This window comes from Sarcophilus harrisii, chromosome 4 (genome assembly GCF_902635505.1).
Source record: "Sarcophilus harrisii chromosome 4, mSarHar1.11, whole genome shotgun sequence".
Classification (NCBI taxonomy): Eukaryota; Metazoa; Chordata; class Mammalia; order Dasyuromorphia; family Dasyuridae; genus Sarcophilus; species Sarcophilus harrisii.
Genome location: NC_045429.1, coordinates 456,072,797 through 456,089,990, shown reverse-complemented (window position 1 = coordinate 456,089,990; position 17,194 = coordinate 456,072,797).

The window sequence follows — 17,194 nt, the reverse complement described above, 5'->3', positions numbered from 1 at the left end:
TCCGACTTTAAGGCTAGATCAACTCGTCACTTCTCATCAATCACTTGTAACATAGTTACTTCACTTTTTAGGGCAGTTAAAACCATTGACAGAAAGAACTTGGATTAAATATCTCCAGGTGGATAGAAATTTTCCAACAAAATATTGGCTTTTACATATCAAGTTTCTACATTGATCTTTACACTAGTCTTTGGATTCAAAGACCTGGATTCCAAATGTCAGCTTAATATAATATAATATAATATAATATAATCATTAACTTTCCATGTGACCTTAGGTAAGACCTTTCTGAGATATGAACTCCCAAGGGAATGAATCAACTGATCTCTAAGGGCCCTTCTTAATTAGCACATCCTATAATCCCTCTCTTTAAAGGTGACAGTAGTTAGAGCACTGGGTCTAGGAGTCAGGACCCACGTTCTCCCCTCTCTGTGGATCACAGCACATCTCCTTGTCTGAGTATTTTTCCTTTTTTATCTCTATCCTCCCCATTTGCCAGGCCCTCTTCTCCCTTTATCACCACACATGCCTTCAGGATGGCACAAATATTCTCCAAGGTTAGATACATGAGAGAGGGGGAGAAAGGGAGCAAATGTCTCATTTTCTCCCCTGAACCTGCTCTTCTTTCTGATTTATTTCTGTCTGTCTATGGCACTACCATTCACACACAATTTCCCATGGATGAAAGTTTAGTATAATCTTTGATACTTCACTTCTCTCCTGACTTATTTATACAAAGAATTGTGCCTCTGTGTAGACTTGGAGCAGGAAATCATTGCTCAGAAAGAAATCCTCCCTAAATGACCTCCTAGACATATATGACAAGTGACATCACATCTGGCAGAGGCCGGGCATCCTCCTGGGATGGATAGTTCAAAAAGAATGGCTCCTCACAAATAAGATCCCGTGTGTAGCAGCCATTTGGAAATGGATACCATGAGTTACTGGTCTAATTCCTTTTCATTAAATGTCTATTCTTTTGAATTGTTAAGTTCTTTGACATGGCCTAGAATAAGGAAAAGCGAGGATAAAAAGCTGTGGACTTAGGATCACCATGAATCGAGGGACACCTAAGGATGGGTCTTCTTTCCATCAAAAGGGCTCCCTGGTTAGGCTTCTAATAAATTCTCAAACAAGACCCAGCCATTCCTACTGTGAAATAGTGCAGGTATCTGTCCACTCCGCTCTATTTCCATTAGCATCAACCTAGTATTTCCCTTAAGCACTTAGCACCCGGACTACTAAATGAGCCTCCCAACAAGTCTCCCTCCATCCCTAGTCTCCCTACTCTCAGTCCTCCTTAGGCATAGATTTGGTGGTACCGTATCTGCTTAGCAGTGTGTGGCCATCAGTCTAAACTACAATGTTTTTTCCTGTTCATCCTATAATTAAGGGAAAAACTCTTTACCTCAAACCCACATTTCCCCTGACCCCTATAAAAAGGTAGAAGCTGATTCACAATTAGACTGGAAGTTTCCCAAAGTCTTAAGCTCTGTCTTTTTCAAAGTACAGTGAATTACTAGACTGAACACATCAGCCATTCCTCCCCAACAGTGAGGAACTAATCTTTGATCTAGTCATTATTTCCCTGAGGTTCCCCTAGCTTTGTTCATTGCCATACAACATCTCCAACATCAACATTCAATTACCAGTGAAAAGCCATCCAAAGTAAGCAGTCTAGGGAGCACAAAATGCTCTGACTAGGAATGGTTCTAGCAAGAATAGATGCTGTTGTGTTTCATTTTGAAAAATCACATATCTGTGGGGAAACTGGGACACTAATGTATTGTGGTGGAATTGTGAAATGATTTGACCATTCTGGAGAGCAATCTGGAATTATGCCCAATGGGCTATCAAACTGTGCGTGTCCTTTGTCCCAGCAGTGCCAACTCTAGATCTGTATCCCAAGAAAATCTTAAAGGAGAGGAAAAGACCCACACATGCAAAAGTGTTTGCAGCAGCTCTTTTTGTGGTAACAAAGAACTAGAAACTGAGTGGATGCCCATCAGTTGGGAAATGGCTGAATAAGTTGTGGAACATGAAAGCAATGGAATATTAATTACTGTTCTATAAAAAATGATGAACAAGCTGACTTTAGAAAGGCCTGGAAGGATTTACATGAACTGATGCTGAGTGAAACAAGCAAACTAGGAATACATTGTACACAATAACAGCAAGAAAGTGTGATGGTCAACTATGAAAGACTCGATTCTTTTCAGGGGTTCAGTGATCCAAACAATCTCAATACACTTTGGACAGAAAATGCCATCTGCACCCAGAAAAAGAACCATGGAGACTGAATGTAAATCAACATGTGCTAAGTTCACTTCTTTTTTCTGTTTTTTTTTTCTCCTATCGTTTTTCCCTTTTGTTCTGATTTTCTCTCCCAACATGATTCACAAAGCAATGTGTATTAAAATTTCCCCACAGAGGTATATGAATGTTATGGAATATTATTGTTCTGTAAGAAATGACCAACAGGACGAATACAGAGAGGATTGGCGAGACTTACATGAACTGATGCTGAGCGAAAGGAGCAGAACCAGGAAATCATTATATACCTCAACAGCGATACTGTATGAGGATGTATTCTGATGGAAGTGGATTTCTTCAACAAAGACAAGATCTAACTGAGTTTCAATTGATCAAGGATGGACAGAAGCAGCTACACCCAAAGAAAGAACACTAGGAAATGAATGTAAACTGCTTGCATTTTTGTTCTTCTTCCCGGGTTATTTATACCTTCTAAATCCAATTCTCCTTGAGCAACAAGAAAACTGTTCGGTTCTGCACACATATATTATATCCAAGATCCACTGCAATCTATTTAACATGTATAGGACTGCTTGCCATCTTTGGGGAGAGGGCGGAGGGAGAGAGGGAGGGAGGGGAAAAATCGGAACAGAAGTGAGTGCAATGGATAATGTTGTAAAAAACTACCCTGGCATGGGTTCTGGCAATAAAAAGTTATTTTTAAAAAATTTCCCCACAGATATGTCACATATCTGGTTTTCTGATTAACATTGGTACCATGGATGGGGGCAGCAACAGAGACCAAGGGAAAACCACTATGTGGCAAGCCTGTAGCAACCTGAGGCTCTATGTACTCAGTGGGTATATACAGACAAGATAAAGAAGTCATTTCTGGACACGTGAAGCTATCTGTGGTTCTGTGGACTAAATACCAGGATGAACAGAGGCAGAGAAGAGAGAAAGGATTCTAGTTGTGAGGAGGCAGCTCTCCTGCTCTTATCTTTTTGGCCCCAAAGGACAACCTAAAAACAAAGGCTGGAGAGTTGGGAAAGGTAGATTTAGATCCAGTGGAGAATGAACTTAGGAAAAAGTGGATTCCCCAACCTTGGTAGTCTTCAGTCCTCATCAGATCATAGATGGAAAACTGGAAGAGAAAAACAAATGTTAAGTGCCTACCATGTGCCAGGTACTGTGTTAAACCCTGGCAATAAAAAGGAGACCAAAAGTACTAGTCCCTGCCCTTAGGAAACTTACAATCTAATGGGGGACACAACACATAAATATAAACAAAACAAGCTCTATAAAGAATAAATAAAAAATCATGAACATAGGGAAGGCATTGAAGCTGAGGGGGTGGGGAAGACTTCCTGTAGAAAGGAGAGAATAGATGGAAAGTAGACTTGGAGAAGATCCTAGCAAACTGGAGTGTGCTTCCAGACGAGGGTGATGGAGGAGATGAAATCACTTTAAACCTCACCAGAAGGAGATCAGTTTGCAAGATTGCTTTGATATTCCACTGGGGGCCTCTTCTTTTCCAGTCTGAACCTCCTAGTTTCTTTCAATGTTTAACTGCCTGTTATTTGGAAAAGGTATTGGGCCCCAAGGGAAGAGCTAGGGCCAAACTAGGGCGATACTATGTAAACAGAGTCAGAGACAAATCATCTGAGATGAGCTGATGAGAGAGACCCATTGGCTGCTTCCTTGACAACTGTCACAGGCTTTTGCCACTTGAAGGCCACGTTCTTCTGTCAGTTCTATATTCTGACCCATTGGATGCTATTTTCTGAGATGAGTTAGTCATGTGAGCAGCAACTAACTAATGCATACAGTGTCCAGAGAAAGAACTGCTCCATCTGCAGAGCCAATGCTGGGAGCCAATACTGAAGTCCCAGACTGAATGTGGAGGTGTCTTCTGCCAGCTTGTGGCTTTGGAAGCCTTGGTACTTCTACTTGCTGTGATTGCTCAAGTACCAGGGGCTTTAAACCCCAGAATGAGTGAGGTGCTGTCCTGGGTGCTGAAAACACAGTTCAAACTCTTAAGAACTCTTTACTCTTGTTAACTTTCCACTAACGGGATATATGTCAACAGTCAGGATTAGAGAGCTGGAGGTCATTGAGTTGACCCCTCCATTTTCCAGATGAAGGATTTGAGGCCCAGATGGTGAGTTACCTTGCCTACAATCGGAAGGAGTGAAGAACAGAGGCAAGATTTGAACTCGAGTCCTGTGACTTGAGTTTAGCCATTTTACATTGTACCAGGCTGCCACACAAGTACATACACAATGCCTAATGGTAATAGAAGATTAGATACAGAAAAATCAGGAAGAGAAGCTGACACAAAAGATGAGCCCTGAAGTAAACTTATAACTCTAAGATGAGGGGGGAGGGAGTGGGGGAAGAAGGGGACATTTTGGAACATCAAGGGTCAGTGTTAAAAATTATCCATGCACATTTTTGAAAATAAAAAGTTTTAATAATAAAAAATAACTAAGATGAGGGAGGGAAGCAAAGGTGCACCTAGGCATGGACACAGCCTGATAGAAGATGGATGGCAAATTCCACAAATTAGGCCAGTTTGAATGAAATATGGAGCATATAAAATGGAGGGATGGGAAAACAATCTGGAAAGATGGATTGGAGTCAGATTTGGGAAGTACTTTCTATGGTAACCAGAGGAGTCTGAGTTCTGGTCTAGGACTTATAGGCTCATTGAAAATTCTGAGCAAGAAAGTATCTGAATCAGATTCGTGCTTTGGGAAGATTCTTCTTACACAGAAGATGGATTGAAGAAAACAGAGCCTGGAATGGGCCAGTTATGAAGCTTATCTAGCACTTCAGGAAATAGGAGATGACATTCTAAACCAGGGGAGCAGGACAAGATGGGTGAGAGATACTGAAGAGCTAGATTTCAGAAGGTGTTGACTAATACTAATATTGAGATAGAAAAAGAGATTCTGGGAAAGACCCAAGGTTGTGAACTTGGGCATTATGCTAAGTTCTTTACAAATATCTCATTTGAGCTTCACAACATTTCTGGGATGTGCATGCTGCTGTTTTTGACATTTTATGGTTGAGGAAACCAAGGCTGGCAGAGGTTGAAATTCATTCAACTAATAAGTATCTGAGACTGGATTTGAACTCAAGTATTCCTGACTCCAGGCAAGGTTCTGAGGTCCTGACAAAAACTGGAGGTGATGGAGCCAAGTGAGATTTCCTTGCCCTCCATCTTGGGTGGAACCAAGTGAGATCTCTTTGTCCTCCATTTTGGCCACTCCCTCTTAGCACAGGAGTTGGATTTTTTTCGTTATAGCCCCATTAGAAATACTTAATAAATGGTAAGTGTATTGTAGTCTCTTAATGTTTTTGAGCTTTGAGGATGAGCTTGATCATTGTTTTCTATATCAGAAAACTGGGCTACCTGACTTGTCAATGTCCCTTCGGAAATATTCTAACCAGAATTAAATGCAATATTTCAAATGTATTCTGAACTGGGCAAAGTCAAGTCAACAGCATTTATTAAGCACCTACTATATGCCAGGCACTGTGCTAAGCACTGAAATATAAAGAAACACAAAACCAACAATTACAGTCCCGGCCTTCAAGGAGCTTAACTATGTTTTGCATAACTTCATAGGTGCCTTCTCAATGGAATTTAAAAGTTTTAAAAAGAAATGTAAAAAAAGTTTTACATGTAACTGAAAAAAAATAAAAATATTAAATAAAAGAAGCTTCCAGTCTAATGCAAACAACTATGTGCAGACAAGCCTAAATTGGAGATTATTTTAGAGGCAAAGTATTAGGATTAAATGGGATTGGAAAAGGCCATTTAGTGAAATGAGATTTTAGCCGAGACAAGAAGGAAGCCAGAGAATGGTGGTAAAATCACTTTCTTTCCTCTGGAAACTGTACATGCAGACATCACGTACGTAGAGATAGCTACATTGCTAAATGCTGTTCAGTTATCACTTCGAGCTGCCATCTCATTTGGAGCTCACACTTCAAAAAAGATCGGAAGTTTCTTTCACACCAATTGCCATCCCAGAAATCCCATCACCTCTCCTTGTATTTTTGGGGAGGTGGTTTTGGGTCGTTTCATTCAGTCTCAGGTGGTATCCCTCACAGGGCAGCTGACTTCTATTCCTGCTCTGAGTTCTAGTAGAGTCCCAAAAGGCTGGAGTGTCTCTACTCCCACTCAGGAGCCCCATCCTGAGGTTTGCCATTAACCATCAACCATTAGCCTGATAGCTTTTATCAGCAGTATTTATTAAGATAGTACAGCAGAAGCCTGGGGTACAGCCCCACACACAAGTACCCATAGAGCGGAGACACTTCACAAACCTTAAAATGATATGTTGCCTATTAATATAATTGTGGAGCAGAGTTAAGAAAAGAGCCTCATTCTAGGTTCCCTTCAGAAAGAGAAAAGTGAGTTAGAATTTCTATAACACGTACTAGGAACTGAGTTAAGTGCTTTTCACAAATATTATCTCATCTGATCCTCCTGGAGCTCTGCCCCTTCACCTCCCCCCCGAGAGTGGCCTGGCCCACTGGGTCAGCACTTCTAGAGTCCATTCAGGACCCCAGTTATGAACTTAGCCAAGTGGATCATCACCCAGGTTACGTGGCTCTGTCTTGTCCATGAAGCTATCCACATGGTGTAACAGAAAGAACATTTGAATTCTGAGTCAGAAAATCCAACTCTGGGTTCGGCTTGGCCCCCAACACTACTGTGTGATCCTAGCAAGGCAAATAACTCTGTGGGCCTCTGGCAGCCTCCTAAATCTTACCCACTGAGTCACAAAGGGATTGTGATCTGCACTGATGGAAACCATTCCCCCACTGGGAATCACCTAAGCCAATGAAGGGACCGACACTTCTGAAAGTCACAAGAATCCGTGCCTTGGAGGCTCAGTGGGAGCCCTTCCCGGGGCAGACAGCATGGTAAAGGCTGGGGGGCCCGCTTCCAGAAAGGGAGGCTTTGGATAGGCTCCAAAGCAAAACTAGAAAGCAGACAGACTGCTCCAGGGGCAGCCTCCGCCTTCTCCCCGGCCCAGCTGATTCAAATGAGATAAACGTGCTGGAAGGTTCTGGCAATGGGGAGGCCTCCCCATCAGGGGACTATTCTGACCTCTGTCTTTGTTCTTTCTTGTTTTTTTCTCTGAAGGATCAGTCTAGGCTGTGAGCTTTAAAAGGTCAGGAGAGTGGGCTCCTGCAAGTCCTGCCAGCTCTGCCCAGGGAGGAGCGAACCCCCGAGCAACTTGCCTGATCCAGCACTGTGGTGGATCAAAGGCAGCCAAGACAGAGAGAGCCACTCGTCCGCCTCTCTGCTGCCTCCAGAAATGACACTGTAAGATGAATGCTCTTTAACAACTGCTTAAGGCAGATTCCACTCTTATCAGGAAAGAACTGGTTGTAAAACTTTCATGCAAACATGTACCCTCAGAAACTTGCAAACCTACCCATCAGAGCTTGATTTATGGTTTTGTTGATTATCTAGACTTTAGAAAGTGATGGAGAAATTGTCAATAACCCAAATTAAACTTAAAAGTGTGTCATACATATTTTGTTGGTGAGTCAGTTGTTAAACTGCCCCTGAAAAAGAACTGTTTCTATATCTGTTCCTGCTCCATCTCAGTAAATACCCCTTTGTTAATTGCCGCTAAGAAACACTAAGTCACTAATCACTGGAGAAAAATTCACTGTAACTGGTGATTAGTGTTGGGGAGACACACTGGAATGGGGCTCAGGCTGATAGCATCAAAAAGATACCTCAGCCTGGGGGGAGGCTCCCAGAACCCCGAAGAGATAACGTGGCCAGCCAGGCTTGCTCCCAAGAGAAATCTGACTGTGACAGAGTACTGGGATAAAGACTGCCAAGATTTAGAAATGCTACAGATGATATACTTACATATACAGATGGTATCGCTATATTTATTTATTTATTAATAAGGCTTGAAGTAAAACAACCTATGTGGTTTGACATTCAATGGTGCAAAAGTATAATAAGACAGGAAATATACCAAGGGCATAGAATCGACTGGACCTTGAGCACACTGCCGTGAAACCACAAAAATAGAATTAATTCTTATTAAATAAGAAGGGAATGGGTCTGATTGGAGGAAAGTGTTGGTATAAGGACTGCCAGCATTTATAAAAGCTACAGATGATATATTTTCATCTACAGATGGGATAGTTAGAGTTATTTATTTATTTATTAAGAAGGGCTTAAAGTAAAACAACCTATGTGGTTTGATATTCAATAGTGCAAAAGTATAAGAAGACAGGAAATATACCAAGGACATAGAATCGAGTGTGGACCTTGAGCACACTGCCGTGAAACCACAAAAATAGAATTAATTCTTATTAAATAAGAAAGGAATGGGTCTAATTGGAGGAAAGGATTCAAATTCTCTTTCTCATCTGAGGAATTAAATTCCTTTCCCAAAGGGGAACAAAGCTGAGGTTCCTAAAAGGCAAAACCTTAACATTCTCCTGAGTCCCTAATACCTGGAGAGTCTGGACTTCTCCAGAAAGAAGGTGTGTCTGGCTCCTCCCTTCCCCTGGGACTTGAAATGCCTGGGAATCAGACTATGACCTCTGGACTCTTTATACCAAGGGGCTTTCAGTCCCTTCCTGATGACCTACCCAGTACTGGGATCACATTCACAAACTTCTGTCTGAGCATTTATTCATGAAATTCCCCTTCTCTGTATAAAAACAAGGCTGGACCCCTGAACTCTCACCTTGGGGATTACTTGCAAAATAATTCTGAAGCTACTGCTACCCATCAAATCCCCCTTCTCCTACTAGAAGATTTGATCCCAGAACTCATCCCATCTCTGATGTGATCAGTTTCTTTCTCCTCCTCCAAAGATTAAGGCCATTAATTGGTGGTGGGATTTAAGGCATGACATTATTTCCATTCCCAGATCTGAGTTCTGAGATCTTTGAAGAGTAAAATTTGTTGAAAAGTTGGGGAAGGCTAAGTCCAGCTCGCCTCATGGTTGACCTTTCACATTTATCATTCAGCATTCAGAAACGGGCGCTTGCTCTCATGGTCTTGCTCTGTAAGTTATCGACATATTTATTTTTACTCTATCTATTTTCAGAGCTAAAGGTAGCATATAGCAATGAAGAAAGCACAGATGTCATTGAAGTTGTCTCTGATCCAAATCTGACAACTCTTAATTTATCCAAGTCCATCACCAAACCTTTAATATTATCAAAGTACAGGAACTAGGCTGACCTTTTCTCATGATTTTTATTTAGTTCTTTGTAAACTGGAGTATCATACAGCTATGAGATGGATTAGCAGGCAAATAAAGGAGGACCAGGAAAATGCATTCACTCCACAAATATACTCATTCATTGTTGGTAGAATTGCAATGCGGTAAAAATAATAAAAGTTACCATATCCTTTAACCAAATAATTACCCTACTGGGATATACACTGAAGGAGTTTTTTTTTTTTAAATAATACATCTGTTAAAAGATTTCTCATAGTAGCATCGATTACAATTTCCTAAATCTAGAAGCAAGTTAAATAGTCAATAATAACAGAATGGTTAAACATGTTGTGGTACATTAATGTAGCTAACGATTCTATTGTTAGGAAGACTCACATGTGAGGGATATAAAGATTATTTAAAAATTATTAAATAATATGAAGAATAAGTATAACCAACCTCTGGCCTTTCAAGGAGAAAAGCAAAAGTGGTGGATGGACCAAGAATCCCAATGAAAACTTAAAGGGTCCTCAAAGTATGGCCCACAGGCCAGATGCAGCAGCTGAGGATGTTTATCCCCCTCCCCCAGGGCTATAAAGTTTCTTTATTTAAAGGCCCACAAAACAAAGTTTTTGTTTTTACTATAGTCCGGCCCTCCGACAGTTTGAGGGACAGTGAACTGGCCTTCTATTTAAAAAGTTTGAGGACCCCTGATTAAAGAGACTGATATCAAAGCTGTTTGGACATTTTAAGTGTTAGGATTAACATTTAAATCTAAACAATGGCAAAATCAATGGGACTATTTAGTTTACTATTAAGTCGTCATTAAAAAACTAATCGATGCCTATGTATAAAGTATATCAAATTGCTTGCCATCTTAGGGAGTGGAAGGGGAAGGAAAGAGGAATAAAAAACTGCAATGCAAAAATCTTGTTTAAAAAATGAATGTTGAAAATCGTCTTTACATGTATTTGGGAAAATAACATACTATTTATATTTAAAAATAAAAGAAAGAAATAAAAAAGAATTTAGATTTCTCATTGGTAATTCTCATTTTTCCAGTCTCAAAATGATTCTCTTTTATTTTAAATTCAAAGACTAACAAGAGCTTCAGGAGATAGAAACTATTTTAGCAGAAAATCATGGCAGGCTAGAGGTTTGAGATGCTGTATGGGGAAACAAAACATTGTCAGAAATTGGAAAGGAAGGTAGAGATGACTCAATCTGACTCCTCTTACAGAGATCCCTTGACATGCAAGGAGGTTGCCGAACTTAGTTCTTTTGGCTTTTGTGGTGGACCTCTTTCCATTTCCTCGTGTTCCCTGGCCTCTGAAGCTCATTTCAGAAAAAGAGATGGGGTGAGAGCCAGTGAACTCAAAGCTTCATCACCTCCCATTCTGGTGGGGTGGGTTTATCTGGCTCAGAACTGGAGGCCACCACAGACGCTCACGTGCCCCAGGCTCCCACCCAAGCTGTATCCCTCAAACCCCCAACTTCCTGGGGCCCCTTAACTCAAGATCTTTTCATTTTTTGCTATTACACTAAGTGTGAAAAGCGTTGGGGGCTTTGATTTGCTGCTTGTAAGACAAACCACGGGGAGAGCAGAAACAAGAGGGCCGAGCACCAGGGGCTCAGAAGTGGCACCCCATTCCCCACCGATGGAAAAGAAGGCTCCAAATACTCATCGACCATCCGTTTGCTCAATCACGAAAGCCCTACTATGCGCAAAGCAAGAGGTTGTGCAGTGGAAGGTACAAAGAGAGAGACAGCCTCAGCGTCAGGGAGCCTCGCTGCCTCTGCTCGATGACCCTTCACAAGTCGTTACATTTCTCAGTACCCGAGGCAGCCGAGGATGAGTTCTTGCCAGTGGGACGTTCCCAACTGGTCATGCCGTATGTCCACAAAATCACAGCTCCGGGGGAAATACGTGCAGGGCACCAGACTGGAGCTACAGATTCCAAAGACAAAACAATCCCAGTCCTGGAGAAGTTTACATCCTCTGGGAGAAAAGGGACATGGATGCAGAGAAGTCAATATAAAGTAGATTCAAAGCCATTTCCCAGGGAAAAGCACTAACCACTGGAGAAATCAAGGAAGGAATCGAATTATGTGGTGTGGCCATTGAGCTGAGCCTTGGAGGAGATGCAGGCTAAGTGATGGAAGGGAAGAGAGTGCCTGGGGTAGAAATGAAGGCTGAGGCTAGAGTAGAGGGAGCAAGGGACAGAGGTCCAGGCCAAAGACCAACCATGTCTAGAGTGAGGCCATGTGGGGAAGTACCCGAGACAGTTCTTCACTTCTTCTTCCCTCTTAATTTAAAACCTTGTGTGGAAAGAGAAAGACTTCATCTACTCCAGATTTCTCGGCTTCGGTCAGGAGGCCACCGGGTTGCTCCCAGTCCGAGGGACCTGTTTCTCCACAGCCTTAGTGACTACTTCACTTTTACCTTTCCAGAGATAACAAGACCACCTGGCTACAGTGGAGTAATTGTTCTCATTCCAACTGAGTGGAGTCCCAAGCCAGAAAGAGAGGACTAGTCTCCGGGAGGCTTCTGTATCTCCCCTCACGCCTACAGATTTTCCCCATTAGAGCTAATAAACCTGTCATGGACCTGTGAGAGACATTATAACCAGCTGTTTGGGAGACTGGATGGCCCAGGAGGTGATAGAGTAGCAGCTTGTTTGCAGTCCTGTTATATATGGACCAGAGACCACAAGATCAGCCCTGCCAAATGTTCTCCTCAGAGAAGGTCCCCACGGGTCTGCTCCTGTCCTGAAGGTGTAAAAATGGGCAGTCAGGCGCCATCCCAGAATGCCCAAATCAGAAGTGACAATGGGGTACTCCAGGAACTTTGGGTCTAATAGAAATATACAAATCTATCTAAAGAGTCTTCCAGAGATGAAAAAAATCATCTTTTTAACTAAAGTTCGAAATGAACACATCTAGGATTGCAGCACCCTAATGCTGGATCTAGAAGGATGGGGAGAAAAGAAAGGAGAAGAAAGACAGGAACAAAGAAAGAAAAAGAACAGAAAGGAGAAGAGAGGAGATAAGAGAGAAAGTGCGTATGTGGTAGCTCCAGCTTACTTGTTTTTGTTTTTTGTTTTTTAATAGCTTTTTATTTACAAGTTATATGCATGGGTAATTTCACAGCATTGACAATTGCCAAACCTTTTGTTCCATTTTTCCCCTCCTTCCCCCCACCCCAGGTGGCAGGATGACCAGTAGATGTTAAATATATTAAAGTATAAATTAGATACACAATAAGTATACATGACCAAAACGTTATTTTGCTGCACAAAAAGAATCAGACTCTGAAATATTGTACAATTAGCTTGTGAAGGAAATCAAAAATGCAGGTGGGCAAAAATACGGGGATTGGGAATTCAATGTAATGGTTCTTAGTCATCTCCCAGAGTTCTTTCTCTGGGCGTAGCTGGTTCAGTTCATTATTGCTCCATTGGAAATGATTTGGTTGATCTCATTGCTGAGGATGGCCAGGTCCATCAGGATTGATCCTCATATAGTATTGTTGTTGAAGTATATAATGATCTCCTGGTCCTGCTCATTTCACTCAGCATCAGTTTGTGTGTCTCTCCAGGCCTTTCTGAAATCCTGCTGGTCATTTCTTACAGAACGATAATATTCCATAATATTCATATATCACAATTTATTCAGCCATTCTCCAATTGATGGTCATCTACTCAGTTTCCAGTTTCTGGCCACTACAAAGAGGGCTGCCACAACTATTCATGCACATACAGGTCCCTTTCCCTTCTTTATGATCTTTTTGGGATATAAGCCCAGTAGTAGTACTGATGGATCAAAGGGCATGCACAGTTTGATAATTTTTTGAGCATAGTTCCAAATTGCTCTCCAGAATGGTTGGATGTATTCACAATTCCACCAACCATGTATCAGTGTCCCCGTTTTCCTATATCCTCTCAACATTCCGCATTATCTTTCCCTGTCATTCTAGCCAATCTGACTGGAGTGTAGTGGTATCTCAGAGTTGTCTTAATTTGTACTTCTCTGATTAATGACTTGGAACATCTTTTCATATGGCTAGAAATAGTTTCAATTTCTTCATCTGAGAATTGTCTGTTCATACCCTTTGACCATTTATCAATTGGAGAATGGCTTGATTTCTTATCAATTAGAGTCAATTCTCTATATATTTTAGAAATGAGGTCTTTATCAGAACCTTTGACTGTAAAAATATTTTCCCAGTTTATTGCTTCCTTTCTAATCTTATCTGCATTAGTTTTGTTTGTACAGAAACTTTTCAGTTTGATATAATCAAAATTTTCTATTTTGTGATCAGTAATGATCTCTAGTTCTTCTTTGGTCATAAATTCCTTCTTCTGCAGGTCTGAGAATAAACTATCCTGTGTTCCTCTAATTTATTTATAATCTCATTCTTTATGCCTAGGTCATAAACCCATTTTGACCTTATCTTGGTGTAGGGTGTTAAGTGTGGGTCGATGCCTAGTTTCTGCCATACTAGTTTCCAATTTTCCCAGAAATTTGTCAAATAATGCATTATTATCCCAAAAACTGGGGTCTTTGGGTTTGTCAAACACTAGTTAATTAAAGTTATTGGCTGTTTTGTCCTTTGAACCTAACCTATTCCATTGATCAACTAGTCTATTTCTTAGCCAATACCAGGTTTTTTTTTTGTCAAACAGTAAGTTTTTATCCCAAAAACTGGGGTCTCTGGGTTTGGCAAATACTAGATTACTACAGTTAATGACCATTTTGTCCTTTGAACCTAACCTATTCCACTGATCAACTAATCTATTCCTTAGCCAATACCAAATGGTTTTGGTGACTGCTGCTTTATAATATAATTCTAGATCTGGTATAGCTAGGCCACCTTCATTTGATTTTTTTTTTCATTAATTCCCTTGAAATTCTTGACCTTTTGTTTTTCCATATGAACTTTGTTGTTATTTTTTCTAGATCATTAAAATAGTTTTTGGGGAGTCTGACTGGTATAGCGCTAAACAAATAGATTAGTTTGGAATTTCTCTTTGTAACTCTGACTGTTAGATTTTGTTAGTGATCAGCTTACTTGTTAAGCTGAAAAGGAGACAGAGACAGGGGGAGAGGTAGGGAGAGAGAAAGACAGAGACAGAGACAATCAGATAGAGATAGGGGGGAAAAAACAGGGAGAGAGAGAGAGACAGATGATCAGATAGAGATAGAGGGAAAGACAGGGTGGGAGAGACAGGGAGAGAGACACAGATGATCAGATAGAGATAGGAGGAAAAGCAGGGGGGAGAGACAGGGAGAGAGACACAAAGACGTTCAGATAGAGATAGGGGAAAAGACAGGGAAGAGGCAGGGAAACAGAGACAGTAAACTAACAAAGAAGTGCAACAGAACATGCAGGTGGAGAGGTTGGGATCTTTGCAAAGCTCATGGGAAAAAGGAAGAAAGAGAGAGAACTGAGAATTACATTACATCTTGCGGTATAGTGCAAAGAGAACTGCCCTGAAGTCAGAGACCCGGGCTTAAATTTCTCCAGATCATGTGTGTATTTGAGGGAGAATGTGTTTGATTATTACTTGTCTTCTTGTGCCGTTTCATTCAGGACCTTAGCTTTAAGCCAGTCGGGGTCTCTGACTAACTACAGACAGCATATGCACTAATGGGGGCCCCTGTGCGGTGGTTTTGAGTGAATTAACCAAGTACCATGAATCTCAGATAGCCTTGTCTGGGACCCACTGTGTGAACTGAGGGGTCCCCAAGTACTCCCTTTCTTTACTGGGCAAGTGCTGTATCCTCACTAGGGGCAGATAGTATTTTTCATTCTTTTCCTTGTATCACCAGCACACACAGCGCCTTAAACATGGTGGCTACTTCAGAAATGTTTGTTGAATTGAAATAAATTTGAACTCTGACTTCAGCAAGTTCCTTGGGTCTCCCCAGTCGGGTTCTTCATCTGTGAAACGTGGAGCACCTTTGTAGTAGCTCGGAGGATGTGGGGGAGAAGCACTTTGCAAACCTTAAAGAAATAGTGAAATGGGCAATAGGACCCATGGGAGAGGAAGGCAGACACACATTTTCTTCAGCTTAAATCCCCACAAGACTGTCCCTAGTACGCCTTGCATGAGGCTCCAGAAAACAGTGTCCAGACAGCACAACCAGAAGCAATGTTATCTCTAGGATATTCCGTACTGGCTGGACTCCTTCTAAGATCCTAAATGTCAAACTAAAGCACGTGGAGTCTGACAAGGCTTTTGAGCGTCTCTTGAGAGACAGAGACAAATTGTATCACTTACATAGAGGACCAGATCTAGCTAGCTATCCTATCTGTCCATCTGCCTGCTATCCGTCCATCTGCTATCTGTCTACCCGTCCATCCATCCATCCATCCATCTAGCCATCTAGCTATCATCATCATCATTTATATAACACTTTGAGGTTTGAAATGTGCTGTACATATGTTATTTCTTTAAATCTTTAGATCAACTCTAAAAGGTAGTCACTAGTATTATTCTCATTTTACAGATGAGGAAACTGAGGCAAAGAGAGGTTAAGTATTTTGTCTGTGATCACTTAGCTAGTCAGTCTCTCAAGCAGGATTTGAACTCCTGACTCCAGATCTCATGGTCTATGTGTCCCCTGATCAAGCAGCCTTCTAGATGTGTCCACTTTACAAAAGAATTTCCAGCCAAGTCAATAAAACTGGACCCCGAGCTACCTATCCAGCTACTGATCTTCCCTGTCCCATGACTCCACCTGGCCATTCTCTATCCTAGACCAATTTGCGGCTCTATGCGTTTGCTTCATCTTATTGCCTCTGCCTGGAGGAACCTCAAGCTCTTCTCCCAAAGCCAGGGTCTATCTAGGCTCCATCTCTCCCCTGAAGCCTGCTTTGGGACAACCAGCCCAGGTTCTTTTTCTTCCTTCTCTGAGCTTTTACTGATACGAATGTTTGTGTTGAATTGTTCATTCATTCAATGACCATTAGGCAATTATTACATATAAAACACTGTTCTAAGCACTAGGTATACAAAGACCAAGAAAATACTCTGTCCTTGCCCTCAAGGAGCTTACATTCTTCTATTGAGGGAAAACATGCCTACAGAGAAGTAAATGCAAAATATAACCAAAATAATTTGGGAGAAAACACTCGTAGCTGAAGAAGAAAAGATTTCCCGTAGGTGATGGAACTTGAGCAGAGCTTTGAAGAAAGCTGGGGACTCCATCAGGAGGAAGCAAAGAGGGACATGAGACTGTCTGTGTGAGTCAGTTGTCTACTAACCGGCCTGAGCACTCCCTTCAAGGGAAGGAGGATAGAGACCAAGTCATGGGGACATTGACTTAGAAGGGGAAGGAGCTCTGGGGGTCTGGTCTTTCATAGAAGTCCTTTCCTTTTCTTTATCTCCATCCCCACTCACTTCTTAGCACAGAACATGGTCCACACTAGACGCTTTGTAAAGACCTAATGGATTGATGGGAATTCGGCAGATTTTTTGGTGTCGGATTAAGACCAGCCGGGGGCGAGAAGTACTAGGATTTAGGAACGGCCCCACATAGGTAGATTCTCATATCTTTAAAAACCAGCAACACTAGGGCTGGCAGATCTCAGCCCTGCAGCTGGGAGGAACCAATGACCTCCAAGATCATTTACTCCAACTCCCTCATTTTAGAGGGAAAGAAACTACAAATTGACAGTCCTACAACTAGGAGGAACCAATGACCTCCAA